The sequence below is a fragment of the Lissotriton helveticus genome, chromosome 12, assembly GCF_964261635.1.
Source record: "Lissotriton helveticus chromosome 12, aLisHel1.1, whole genome shotgun sequence".
Taxonomy (NCBI): Eukaryota; Metazoa; Chordata; class Amphibia; order Caudata; family Salamandridae; genus Lissotriton; species Lissotriton helveticus.
The window spans coordinates 154,275,071-154,289,164 of record NC_136073.1 but is presented as its reverse complement, the minus strand read 5'-3'; positions in this window follow the sequence as shown (position 1 = coordinate 154,289,164).

Genomic DNA, 14,094 nt, shown 5'->3' with positions numbered 1-14,094 from the left:
CCCCCTCAAGTTTCGTTACGCCACACTGCGCTTTAAATGAGCACCGTAGCTTTACATGAGCACCGTATTTACATTACACATTCAGGCATGGGGAGATTAAGTTATTTGCCCAGTTGCAAAACATCTCGCTACCTTTTGCAAGTGCTCCTCGTATACTTTTAAACAGCTTTTATTCCCTCTAGTTATTACCGTCACATAGACTAACTCCCTTGCATAAATGTAAACACGTGCCGTCCCATGATGCTATTTGTAGTGCCTACAGCTCTGCTCCTCTTCATGCTGTCGCTCGTCTTTAAAGTAACCAGATTGCCATCAGGCCGATTAGGAGGCTGGAATACCTCAGTACAGAGAGCTGGGTGATTGAATGATAATGTGACCTGCTAGGCCACGCTGCAGCTGCCATTACTAAACCTGAAGACATCAGTATGTTATCAGAAGAGAAGAGGAAACGTGTGACTTCAAACACCCTTCAGCTTGCACTAAAGCGGAATGGTGATTGGCCAGTGTGTTGTTGCTGCAATTGTATTGTAGTCTTGCCGCCCTGGCGCCAGCAACATTCACACCTCTTAGTGCTGTGAGGGCGCATGGGCGTTTCGTTTTTTACAACAACAGTAGGCAATCAAGTCCTGCGGACCCCCTGGGAATGTGTCACGGACCCCTGGGGGTCCGCGGACCACAGTTTGGGAAACGCTGCTCTACAGTGATGTTGGGAACCCTGTCATCTGCTCCTCCGCCTGCGGGTGATATCTCCGGTAGTCCTGTAACTTGGAACGAGACAAAGCATAAGCAGCTTGATTGTCCACCCCTGGTATATGTGCCGCTTTGAACAGTAAGTTCAGCCTCAAGCAAACCAACATCAGGTGCTTCAAAAATCTCAGGACATGTTTACATGTAGCCCCCTGCCTGTTTATGGCTTCCACCACCGCCGTGTTGTCTGACCAGAATACCACTGACTTATTCTCGAAGTGGTCCGCCCATACGGTCACCGCCACTATAATTGGGAATAACTCCAAGAAGGCTGTTTCTAGTCAACCCACTCTCATGCCACTCTGCCGGCCACTCCACCCTGCACCAATGAGGCCCTAGAATCGCGTCAAAGCCAATGCTGCCCGCCGAGTCAGTGAGCAAACCCAGCTCCATGCTCAACACCGGTGGAGCAGGCCACACGACTTTTCCATTGAAGTTGCTCAAGAAGCTGCGCCACACTCTCAAATCCTCCTTCACCTCTGCCTGGAGGCGCACATGATGATGCTTCTGGGTTAATCCCACCATTGCCCTAGCTATAGACCTCGAGACGAAGGGCGAAATTGAGCTGGCCCACCAACACCTGTAGTTGGTGCAGGGTAACCTTAGGCCCAGCCAAATCTGTGTCAATTGCTAGGAAAAACGCCTGTACCTTGTCAAGTGGCAGCCTGCATTCCCCCGCCACTGTGTCGATCTCAATTCCCAAAAAGGGCATGCACGTATCAGGGCCTACTGTTATGCCTGGAGCCAACGGTACCTTAAATTCGTGAAACATAGCCACTAGTTGCTCCAACGCCTGCGCGCACGCGTCTGATGCCGCTGGACCCATGACCAGGAAGTCGTCTAAATAATGCACCACTTCTCTGTAACCTGTCTTGAGTGTGAACAACTACTGTAGCATGGAGCTAAATGTTTCAAAGTACCTGCAAGAAACCGCACACCCCATTGACATACACATGTCATTATAGAACTGGTGATTTAACTGGAAACCCAACAAATGATTATCCTATGGGTGCACTGGCAGGAGGCGAAAAGCTGATTCAATATCTGTTTTAGCCATAATGGCATTGGGCCCTAGGTCCCTCAACTTCTGCAATGCTGCATCAAAAGAGGAGTAAGTCACAGAACACAAGGACGGGTCAATGGCATCATTTACCGATGCCCCCCTTGGCGCTGACAAGTTGTGGATCACCCTGAATTGACCTGGCTCCTTCTTAGGAACCACCCCCAGCGGTGAACACACATAACCTGACACCGGGGGAGCCGGGAAAGGGCCGGCAACCAAGTGCTTGCTCCTTCTCAACCTTCTATGCCACTACCGTGGGATTCATGCGTGCTGATAGCAGGTTATTACAACGATCTACCGGGGGGACACCCTGTGCCAGGATTTTCATATCCTTGGATTTCTTAATGCACATGAACTCAGGGTGAGAGGGGAAGCCACAGAATGAACAGGCGTGCCTACATTTACATTGACCTGTGGGCCAGGTACACATTTTCTTATTAAATACCCAGCAGGTTCTCCTCTTTTCCCCTGGCCCCCCCTGTGATGTCCAAAAGGGCTGCTTTGTGTGGTGTGATTTACTATTAACATTCTCCACACATTGACCTCAACTTGATCCCACCCAATGTCTGGGTCCTCCACTTTCTCCCATCGGAAATCCCTGTCATAGTCCAACCATGCTGTACCCCCATGTGTTGTCTGTGCCTTCAAGATCTTGTTCATGTAATACACCAAAGATATTGCCAACTCAGGCTTTTTCTCCAACATAACCGTTGTAAAAACCTGAAAACCAAACAGCCAATTCGTAATGGACTCTTCCACCCTTGGTCTCTTGTCTCTGAAGGAACCTTCTTTCCCTTCCTTTTCTCTGAATTCGACCTCCCTCTTGGGTCTGATCAATGAGAAAATATCTACATACTCCCCCTTCCAGATTTTTTCCTTCATGTCCAGGACGACATGTGTTAACAATTTTCCAGGTTTAGATAACAAAGTATCATGCCCCCCCACCGCCTTTGACCCCCCTATGCCACTTTGCTAGCGGTCTCCACCATCTTACCTCCAGTGGACACTGATGCTTCTGGTGGGGCAGGGGGCGTTTGCCCCGCCGCCTGACTGGTGGTGCCCTGAGTCTTAACATGGAGGGCTACCTGCTTACTGATTTCACTTAGCGCGCTCTCTGCCGCGGATTTTGGGGCCCATGGTGCCACCGCCCCGCTACTGGGCTGAGTTCCCCTCGCCGGCACGGCTAGCTGTCCCAAAAGAGTAGCTACTGAAGCTAGGACACTAGCTGTAGGATCCTGTGACCCTTCTGCTGAGACCTCTGCCTGTGGAAGGAGAGAGGGGACCACTGCCACTGGTACTGCCCCGGATGCAGGTGCCCCTCCCCCATCCCCACTGTTGGAGCCATAATGGCTGGCGGTATTTCTGCTATCACAGGCTCTATAGGGTTAGACCTTGGCACTAATACCATCAGGGCTCCCCTGATCTCTGCCAAAATGGACCCCACATCGTTCCCTGGCAATGCAGAGGTGCTTGGTACAGGCTTCCCCTCAATGACTGGCTGCGGGGGCAGCCCTGGTAATGTTAGGGGGGAGCTGTTACCTCAGGAACTGGCTGTGGTAGCGGCCCTGGTAATAACAGGGGGAGGGCTGTTATCTCAGGGACTGGTTGCAGGGGGACCCTTACTGGTATCGCAGCCACCTGTCCTGCCCGGGGCCTTTCCTGAGCCCTGCCCTTCTTCCTGGTTGCCCCACCCTTGCTCTCACCCTTTCCTTTGTGTTGCTGCACCCTAGGTTTCTTAACTGGGGGGGGGGGGGAGCTGCTTTGGGAGGTACCCCATTTCTACGGGGGCGGTCCCCTAGGGCAGCCTGCACTGGCTGCTCATCCTCAGACACTGGGGACTCCCCGCCCAGATCATCGCTAGTCTCCTCTTCATCCCTGCTAAGTTTAGCTAAGACCAATTTGAGTAGCTGCGCAATTTCAGGATCTTTGTCCTTCCTCTTGTGGCTGTGTCCCCTTGCTGGCATAATGTCCCCTGAGGAGCTCTATCAGCGTTTCCCTTAGCAGGCCCCCAACTGAAACCACACCACAGGCGTTCTAACTGCTGCCTCAAATTCAATACCCCAACTTCTGTGAAATTCCTGCTGACTTACAAACACAGCTCTGATCCCTAACCCCTCCCAATGCGCTTTTGCACTACCCCTCAATGATCGAATACCTCAGATCCACAACTATTAAATCCTTTTGCAGCTGATTGTCTATCCTAGAAAAGGAAAGCCAACTAGTTCTAGGTTCGCGCAATTTCCGGGGCCTGACCGCAAATATAATGCCTCCTTTGAGGAACAAGACAAATGTGCCCTTTAAATTGTTGAATCACAGCGTGTGCTCGTTTTAGTAATGTACTTTAAAATTCGGACAAAAGCAGATTGAATCAGCTGCTTGTACCCCTCCTTGCTTATGCCCCAAGCGCTTGACCAGGATCGCTCCGCCGCACGCTCACCCCGTGCTAACCCTCGACCAATTAACCTCACAGGAGCACCTGACCCCTTTCCTGCCAAGTTGACAGACAAGATGCTGGTGCCCCCAGTGTACTCCCAACAGTGCGGGACACTGTAGGCAGCAGCAGGCCACCGGAGACGCCCAAGCACAGCGGCCTCTTCAATCAGCCCCTCAACGCCTCCCACGGCTGCCCACGGTCCCCCAGGACACCCGACACCTTACCTGCTGAGCTGGATACCGCTGGAGGATGCTGCCGCTCGCCACCGCCGAGTGGTCAGGGTCGCGCCTCCCCCGCTCGCAGGCTGGTAGTCGCTTCTCTCCACGCCGCGTGGTCCTGACTCGGCTGCACCACAGGATACCGCAGGTTACAGGATACAGGAGTTAAAAGTTAAACTAAGGGCGCAGTCCAAGGAGAGCACAGCCGGTCCGGTGCAGGCGAGGAAAGAGACTGGGACCACAACTCCCAGAGTTTAAATAGGTCCCAGTCTCCGCCCTCTCCCGCACCGGATGTGCGTCAACCCGGAAGTGAATCCCGGCCGGTCGCCCATAGGGCTAGCCGACCGCCTACTCTGACCTGGGGCATGGCGAGGGGCTGGGCCCTAGAGGCGCACTCCTCGAGCCTCGCGCTTGGCAGGTGATATAGGTGAAGTTTGACTCTTCAGCCACGAGGACCAGGAGGTGTTGCCGACAAAGAGGAGCTGGATTCGAGCTGTCCCACGTCGGATGTTGAGTGCTGCAGCTTCGGTACCTGGATTGGACCCAACAAGCTTTGGCAACAGCAACCCACGCAGAATGGAAAGATTGGCTTCGGTGCAGACCAGCAAGGTCTGAGGGACTCATCCTTAGGAGGGAAGTCAGAGCACGTCTGGAGCAACCAGGAAAGCCCAAGAAACATAGGATTTACTGTTGTGGGGCCCATCAGTCAACAGACATGGGATCGCAAAGGTGCCTCGAGCAGAAATGCTAAAAGCGGGCCCACGGAACACTCGTGTAGGCCCACAATCTTCGATGTGAAAGGTGCTCAGGGCTTGGACTACAAGTAGCCCAATGCACAACTTCGGGAAAGCTCGGGAAGTCGATGCAGTAGCAAATGTGCTGGATGTCCAGGAGTTCCGGTCCCACGTCTCTCGTGATGGCTACAGGTCTCAGCTTTGCAGGGGACGCGTGTCAGCCCCGGAGATGTCTGGAAGTCCATGTCCTGTGTCGCAGATTCTTCGGAATCTGGCGGGAGCCTCGAAAATGCAGACCTGCAAGATGCTTCTTTGGTGCCTGGTTGAACAGGGGAGTCACTCCTTGACACCAAGGGAGATTTCTTCTGTCTTCCAGTCGAAATGGAATGTCGAAGGTCCAAGATATATGTTTCAGAGTTTCGTCCAGGGTAATTTAAAGTTCTAGGGACTGGGTTTCTATACTTATACTAAGTTTAGGGGTTGGACTAACTCTAAGGTCCCACCTATGGGAGGGGGTGGTTACACCCCTTCCCCTTTGTCCAATTTCACGCCAGAGCTGGGGCTGAGTGCCCCAGCAACAGGTTTGAACTGGGAAATGCACGGGGACACCTTGTGTGCCCCAGGCACTGTCTGGAAAGCATTCACGAAATGCACCCACCCTGCTCCAATACATTAAAGCCTGTCTGGGGAGGTGCTAGTCTGGGGAGGTGCTAGCACCTCCCCGGACAGGAAACCTATTGTACAGGCCTCCCCTGCCGTAAATGTATCCAGCAGCAGGAGGTCAGACTCGTGTCTGTGGCAGCAGCATCTATTTTGTAATGCTGGGGCTCTTTAAAACTATTACCGGGTAAGTAGAGGAGTTGGCCTAACGGCTAGGGCACTCGACCTCGGACCTGGGGAACTGGGTTTGAGTCTCGGTAATGTCGCTAAACCTCCTGTGATTCTGGGAAAATTACTTAATCCCCGTGCCTAACAAAATGAATGTGTGTCCTCATGTAACGTAACTGGTGCTATGTAACGTAACTGGTGCTATGTGAAGCGCTCTGATACCCGGTTCGGGTCAAGTTTGCGCTATATATAACTCTGCAAAAAAAAAAGTACGTGTGTACATGTCTTCTCCCTCTAGAAGGGTGAAATTCTACCCCAGCCGCCAGGACTGGCGGGGGGGTAGGATTCCAAAGTGTTTGGCACCAAACACGACATATTTTGATGCAGCCACTCCACAGTTGATTCAGAAAAGGGGGTGGTGATGAACAGAGTGTCTGAATTAAGCAGACCACTCTTACCCAGTCCAAAGATCAGGGCTTGATCCATCACCGTTATTTAGCTCACTGCCCCATCCCAGCTCAGAACCTGGCTATATGCAAATTAGTCTGTCCCTGGCCCAGTGCATCATGGGAACAGGGCAGACCAAACTACCAAGCCAATTCTTCACCAGAAAGGAGACAAGCTTCCGGGGACCGGTTTCTGCCATTTCAGGCGTCGTCGGCCCAGCTTGCTTGAATCCTGATGGAGCAGTGAGCAAGGGACTCATGTCTGAGTATACCCTTCCACGCTTATGGTGGACAAAATGATTCAAAAAAGGGGGTGGTGATGAACAGAGTGTCTGAATTAAGCAGACCACTCTTACCCAGTCCAAAGATCAGGGCTTGATCCATCACCGTTATTTAGCTCACTGCCCCATCCCAGCTCAGAACCTGGCTATATGCAAATTAGTCTGTCCCTGGCCCAGTGCATCATGGGAACAGGGCAGACCAAACTACCAAGCCAATTCTTCACCAGAAAGGAGACAAGCTTCCGGGGACCGATTTCTGCCATTTCAGGCGTCGTCGGCCCGGCTTGCTTGAATCCTGATGGAGCAGTGAGCAAGGGACTCATGTCTGAGTATACCCTTCCACGCTTATGGTGGACAAAATGATTCAGAAAAGGGGGTGGTGATGAACAGAGTGTCTGAATTAAGCAGACCACTCTTACCCAGTCCAAAGATCAGGGCTTGATCCATCACCGTTATTTAGCTCACTGCCCCATCCCAGCTCAGAACCTGGCTATATGCAAATTAGTCTGTCCCTGGCCCAGTGCATCATGGGAACAGGGCAGACCAAACTACCAAGCCAATTCTTCACCAGAAAGGAGACAAGCTTCCGGGGACCGGTTTCTGCCATTTCAGGCGTCGTCGGCCCGGCTTGCTTGAATCCTGATGGAGCAGTGAGCAAGGGACTCATGTCTGAGTATACCCTTCCACGCTTATGGTGGACAAAATGATTCAGAAAAGGGGGTGGTGATGAACAGAGTGTCTGAATTAAGCAGACCACTCTTACCCAGTCCAAAGATCAGGGCTTGATCCATCACCGTTATTTAGCTCACTGCCCCATCCCAGCTCAGAACCTGGCTATATGCAAATTAGTCTGTCCCTGGCCCAGTGCATCATGGGAACAGGGCAGACCAAACTACCAAGCCAATTCTTCACCAGAAAGGAGACAAGCTTCCGGGGACCGGTTTCTGCCATTTCAGGCGTCGTCGGCCCGGCTTGCTTGAATCCTGATGGAGCAGTGAGCAAGGGACTCATGTCTGAGTATACCCTTCCACGCTTATGGTGGACAAAATGATTCAGAAAAGGGGGTGGTGATGAACAGAGTGTCTGAATTAAGCAGACCACTCTTACCCAGTCCAAAGATCAGGGCTTGATCCATCACCGTTATTTAGCTCACTGCCCCATCCCAGCTCAGAACCTGGCTATATGCAAATTAGTCTGTCCCTGGCCCAGTGCATCATGGGACAGGGCAGACCAAACTACCAAGCCAATTCTTCACCAGAAAGGAGACAAGCTTCCGGGGACCGGTTTCTGCCATTTCAGGCGTCGTCGGCCCGGCTTGCTTGAATCCTGATGGAGCAGTGAGCAAGGACTAACTCTAAGGTCCCACCTATGGGAGGGGGTGGTTACACCCCTTCCCCTTTGTCCAATTTCACGCCAGAGCTGGGGCTGAGTGCCCCAGCAACCGGTTTGAACTGGGAAATGCACGGGGACACCTTGTGTGCCCCAGGCACTGTCTGGAAAGCATTCACGAAATGCACCCACCCTGCTCCAATACATTAAAGCCTGTCTGGGGAGGTGCTAGCACCTCCCCGGACAGGAAACCTATTGTACAGGCCTCCCCTGCCGTAAATGTATCCAGCAGCAGGAGGTCAGACTCGTGTCTGTGGCAGCAGCATCTATTTTGTAATGCTGGGGCTCTTTAAAACTATTACCGGGTAAGTAGAGGAGTTGGCCTAACGGCTAGGGCACTCGACCTCGGACCTGGGGAACTGGGTTTGAGTCTCGGTAATGTCGCTAAACCTCCTGTGATTCTGGGAAAATCACTTAATCCCCGTGCCTAACAAAATGAATGTGTGTCCTCATGTAACGTAACTGGTGCTATGTAACGTAACTGGTGCTATGTGAAGCGCTCTGATACCCGGTTCGGGTCAAGTTTGCGCTATATATAACTCTGCAAAAAAAAAAGTACGTGTGTACATGTCTTCTCCCTCTAGAAGGGTGAAATTCTACCCCAGCCGCCAGGACTGGCGGGGGGGGGGTAGGATTCCAAAGTGTTTGGCACCAAACACGACATATTTTGATGCAGCCACTCCACAGTTAGCATTTACCGCGAGGTTATAATACACTTAAGAGTATATGGTATGGCTGTATCATAGAACAGCTATAAGGAAGGGATTTCGAAAGCTGCAGATGGGCTCAGCTCATGCTTGGGCACCCTCTCACACAAAACCAAGCACTCTGCCTTCAGGATTGTCAAGGCCTGCCATAGGAGTGACGTATAGGTTTATATGTGTCTATATATATATATATATGGGTAGATATAGGTATACTATATCTAAGTAAGGGGTGCAAGTACCACCCTACCCAGGCTGCAGTAGCAGACCTGTGGTGTCATTTTGGAAGGCTTCCCAGGGGGGGCATAATACATGCTTCAGCCCCTGGTAGGCCTCTGTGGTACCTATGCCCTTGGTACCCGTGGTACCACATACTAGGGACTCACAAGGGTAACCCAGTAACCAATTTGAAGTGTACCTAATGTACATGCAAACAGTTTAGAGAGGAAGCAGCTAGGCTGGGGTCTTGGTTAGCAGGGCCCCAGCCAGACTAAAGTCGATAAATCAGTGAAACACAGCAAAAAGTGGGGGTAACCATAGTAAGCAGATCCTACTCTCCTACACTCTCTCACTCCAGGGGCCAGCATTCACACTAGTGAAACTGGCCTCTGTTTCTCCGGCCTGGATTCTCCAGGTGCTATCTTTGCAGCCCCAATAATCGTGGGGCTGGAGACAACGATCTGATGTGGCATCCCACAAGAGTTAATGATCCGGGCATTACCACCACTTGTAATGAGAGCCTTAGTCTCAACAGATACCACTGTTTCACACACTGCCCACCGGGTTTGGGGGGTAATATACGGAGCAGCCTCTTAAAACACTCTGTCCTTAGAAGGGTGTCATTTTGTAGCACCCTGGAACACTTTGCCTTCGAATGTCTTTGCCTGTGGATCATCCTGCAGCACTCTGTCCTTGAAAGGCTCGAGACTGGGATTAAATACAGAACCCCAGAATATTCGGGAACCACGTCTTGTCTATTCTAGGCTGTGAGTGTGACTTGGTAACACTCTGGAAAACTCTGCCTTGTGGGAGGCTGTGACCTCGCTGCCAGTTCTGAATTCACTATCAGCGCCTATGTTGCCACCCTGTAGATATTTTACGTTTGTTTAACCCTCCCACCATCTATAGCTTCTTCCTAAAATACATGCCTGTAAACTCGGCTTGGTACAATTTCAAAGGCGGGAAAGAGTGGAGAAGAAAAGAAAAGTCGTGGAAAACAAACGTATGCTTTAAAATGCGCTGTAACCCTCTCCCTGGAGTCCGCTGGCAGAAAAAATGCATGTTAACAAATGGAGTTAACGGCTATGCCGGGGTCCTCCCCTTTTTAACACTGTACCACTCAGTTTTCACGACACTCGTCTTCTTTGGGGCCTCCGCCCCCTCTTCACACCCCCACCCCGCCTCCCGCCTTCCTCCCTCGGTGAGGAAGTGTGTCAGGTCGCGTGCCTGGGCTCCTGGGATCCTTCTCACCTCCACAGGGGTCCTCGCTTCCAATGCCCCCACCCCCTGTTAGGATCAAAGGCCTGACACTCGAGAGTGGCGTCAGACCCTGAGCAGGGAAGCATTAGCTTGTCAGTGCTAAAGGGCAGAGAGCTTTCTCCCAGGCTGACACTTTCTGAGCTGTTACTCTGGGAGGGGAGGGGTCAGTTGTGAACTGACAGCGTATCTTTTAGGCACACTACAAAAACACCACAATTTTGCTAACTTTTGTGACATGACGGAGCATGCTCACATATCCAAAGATTCGTTATAGCGTTTTACTTTTCTTTAGCATACTGGTGACGTGCCATCTATACATAAAAGAAGGGGAGTCAGGTTTATTGTGTTGGGTCCGTGTACTTTTGTCCGTGTTGAGTGCCTTGCACTGTTAAACGGTTTTCTGCAGCGTTTTGCTACTCTTTCGTAGTTCTCATTCAGCAGGTTTATCATCTTTTGTTCTCTAATTAGCCTCTAATGACCAATTTCCTTGCAAACAGGAGCCGCCTGCTTCTACCCAAATCAGGATTACACGTCCTGTGGTGTTAGTGCTTGCAGTCCTTCACTGCTCTCTGGGGACTGATCCTCCTGGCCATGTCTTGGGGAATTTGTCCTAGAAAAATTCCCAGAATAACGAGTTACACGTGGAAATTGGTGCAGCACCGTGTACTTTCTCATTCCACTTAGGCTTAAATGGGGGAGGGGGTCACATGTAATCCACTGGTAATACCGCCACCTGAAATTTGCAATATCAAAAAATCAGAAACAACGGGTGCATGGAATTCTAGTGTGGTAGAACACCCCAAGATATCTCCTTTGCGCAACTTGCATTTTTTTTCCTCCAGGGACAATGTAACTATCCCATGCAAGTTTTTCAGGTGTGAATGAGGTCTAAAATGTGGAGTGGCTTTTTGATTGAGGTGCTTACAACAAAACGTTTGGTACGTGGCAAACCCTGGTTAAGACTTTCTTTCAGATTGTTATGATTTATGATAGTTTGCGACGTGTGCATTATAACCATATAGCCGCACCAGACACATGCACCATTTGTACAGAGGTACCAGGTCCCTGGAGGGAGATGGAGTCCACCTCCATTGGAAAGGTTAGGGCAGAGGGCCTTTTGACCTTCCTGAGGAGCTTGCAATGGGAGCCAGATCACCCCCACAGAGCTCCACACCTGTTTGTTTGGGTTCAGTAGTCCAGAGCACCCATCTGCTGCACCATTCTTACCGTATCAAGATTGAGCGGGTGGCCAGGAGCATGATACTGATGGATTTGCGACAGGGTTCTTTACCACAAAGCAGTAGTCAAAGCGCCAGGGGCATTAGTGACCAGGCACGCCTAGTTTGGACCACTCCCGCTTCCAACTCAACCAAACCAATGACAAGACAATATTACTCCGCCATGCATAAAACAGTCGTTATAATTTCCTTTTTATGTATCCAAAAGTTGTCCAGTGTGTTACTCTAGAGGAGACTGTTTAATGAAGCCTCTTTTTAACTTTTTAGCTGTATTTGTAACAACGGTCTTGTTTTTTAGCAATCTCACACAAACAGGACAATGGTAGAATTCAAGCAGCAGGTTTAAAGAGTTTCAGAAATTCACAAGAATAGTTAACAGCCATACAAACTAAAATGTACAAATAAGACTTCTAAGAAAATTGTGCAGCCAAGAACAATTATTGTAGCATGTATCTATTTACAACTGAGTCATTCCCCTAGATGACACAACACTAAGTGCTGAATATCCTTTATTTCTTCATGATTGCCCGGACGACAGAGGTGAACCCATCTATATCCATGGAGGACAGTTCCAATCACTAGACTACCTGCCATGGTACCTCCCCCTCGCACACCAAGCTACTAAAGGGGCTAGAACCTGCTGCTTTGCAGTGGCGACCACAAGACTATGGTAGCATTCTGATGGGGAGGTCCCATGTAGAACCAAGGATTGCTGTCCATTCCCTCAGTGCTGTCCTAGGAGGTATAGCACCCAGATCCCCCCGGTTGCTTCTGCCCCATTCCCCCCTCGAAAACCCCTCAAGTCGATGACTGACACAAACATTTTGTAGGTGTACGTGGCCACGTTTATTCAAATCATCTAACATAAAACATGACAATATAGTTCAATTCTCAAAATCATATGAAGCATCACATCTTGGAATCAACAGTCTATAAGAATCTCTACAATCACATTTACAAGCATAATCATCTTGACACAAGAACAATACAGTGAAAGATCACATTAATTTTGAGTCAGTATAATAGCAGGCTAATCCATGGGCTTCTTGCGGGTCACCTATCCTACCCAGGCGTAAAGGACCAGCTGGCCCGCGTCCCTAGGGAGAAACATGCAGGAGTAACCTACCCACATCCTTGAAGGGTGGTCCCCAGCCATCTGATCCTTGTCTGAGTCCGTAGGGGTCCACCCTCCCAACACCAGCCTGCCCACGGGGCTTGTAGGGTATAACCAGAGGCAGCAGCCCCATGCCCTAGTTTGCCTAACTGAGCGCCCTTACCGCCACTGCACTACTAGGGCCAACCTGACCTTCGCCCACCCCACCACCGAACAAGTTTCGCACAAAAGCCCAGATTCCATCTATTAAGCAGGTCAGTGCCGATGTTTGACAGGTGAACGCCATCACAGTGGAACATGTGCCCCCCCCAAGCAACCTATGGGGTATGTGGCAAAGCCGTACCCGCACCGGACATAACTTGGCCATTTCCACGTTAAGGCGCCTGACGGAGATGTTCGGAGCCCTTGACCTCACCCCTGGTCCCTATTTGCACTACAGAATTATGTTGGACCATGCAATTCGAGCCTCGGGAAAAGTCTTACCCAGCCAAATAAACCCTGTCAGCAAGGCCTCCCTGTTGGCCCTGTGCCCCAGTGCCACCATATCGTTCCGGCCGACATGCAAGATAATCAAGTCTAGGAATTGCAGTCCCAGGTGGCCCTTCATTTCTTCAACCAGCGAAGCTGCTCAGTCTGCTGGCCCCTAGTGCCATGCCAATGAATGAAAACCTTGTCCGTACATGCTGGAATCGACTTACGCTTCTGCTGCAACTGGTAAGCAACCAGTCTAGCGAAGAAGTGGCCCAGCACCCATACCACCTTGGAGGGCATGCTACTGAAGGAAAAAGAGACAACTTTGAGAATGGCAATTGAGGGACATACTGGCAAGCACAATGACAATAACTCAGGATGCACCTTGTGTTTGAAGCATGGAGAGGACCACCGGCCAATAAGTTTAACATCATCCGCCGATAATCCTGCCCCTGCAGCCAAAGTTGCCGCCCCGATTGTAAATGAGTGAGAAGAGTAACCAATGGGGTCCAATCCCAGGCTGTGGAGGGTGTTCTTAAATATGGCTGTGAACTGGTATTTAGATAGGCAATCCCCATTTGCATGGACGAAATGAGTGTGGGCATCTACCAATGTAGCTATCTGGTATGGACGAAGGTAGCACCCACACTGTCGGTATGGATGTCTCCTGGGGCACAGAAATGTGCGAGGATTCTGCTAACAAATTAAATCAAGGAAACTGTGCATTTAAATCTTCAAAGTATTTTACTCATACTTCATTGTTCTCCTGAACTTTTTCAGTTCCATAATTCGACATATGAATTAATAGTCAATTGCGAGTTAGGTAAATGTCATTCCATGGTTTAACTGCATAAACTTCAATATTCCAATGCATTTCGGCATTTACATGCCTTCATCAGGGAAATCTACAAAAAAGAAATAAACATACATTCTAATGTTCCACCTCTA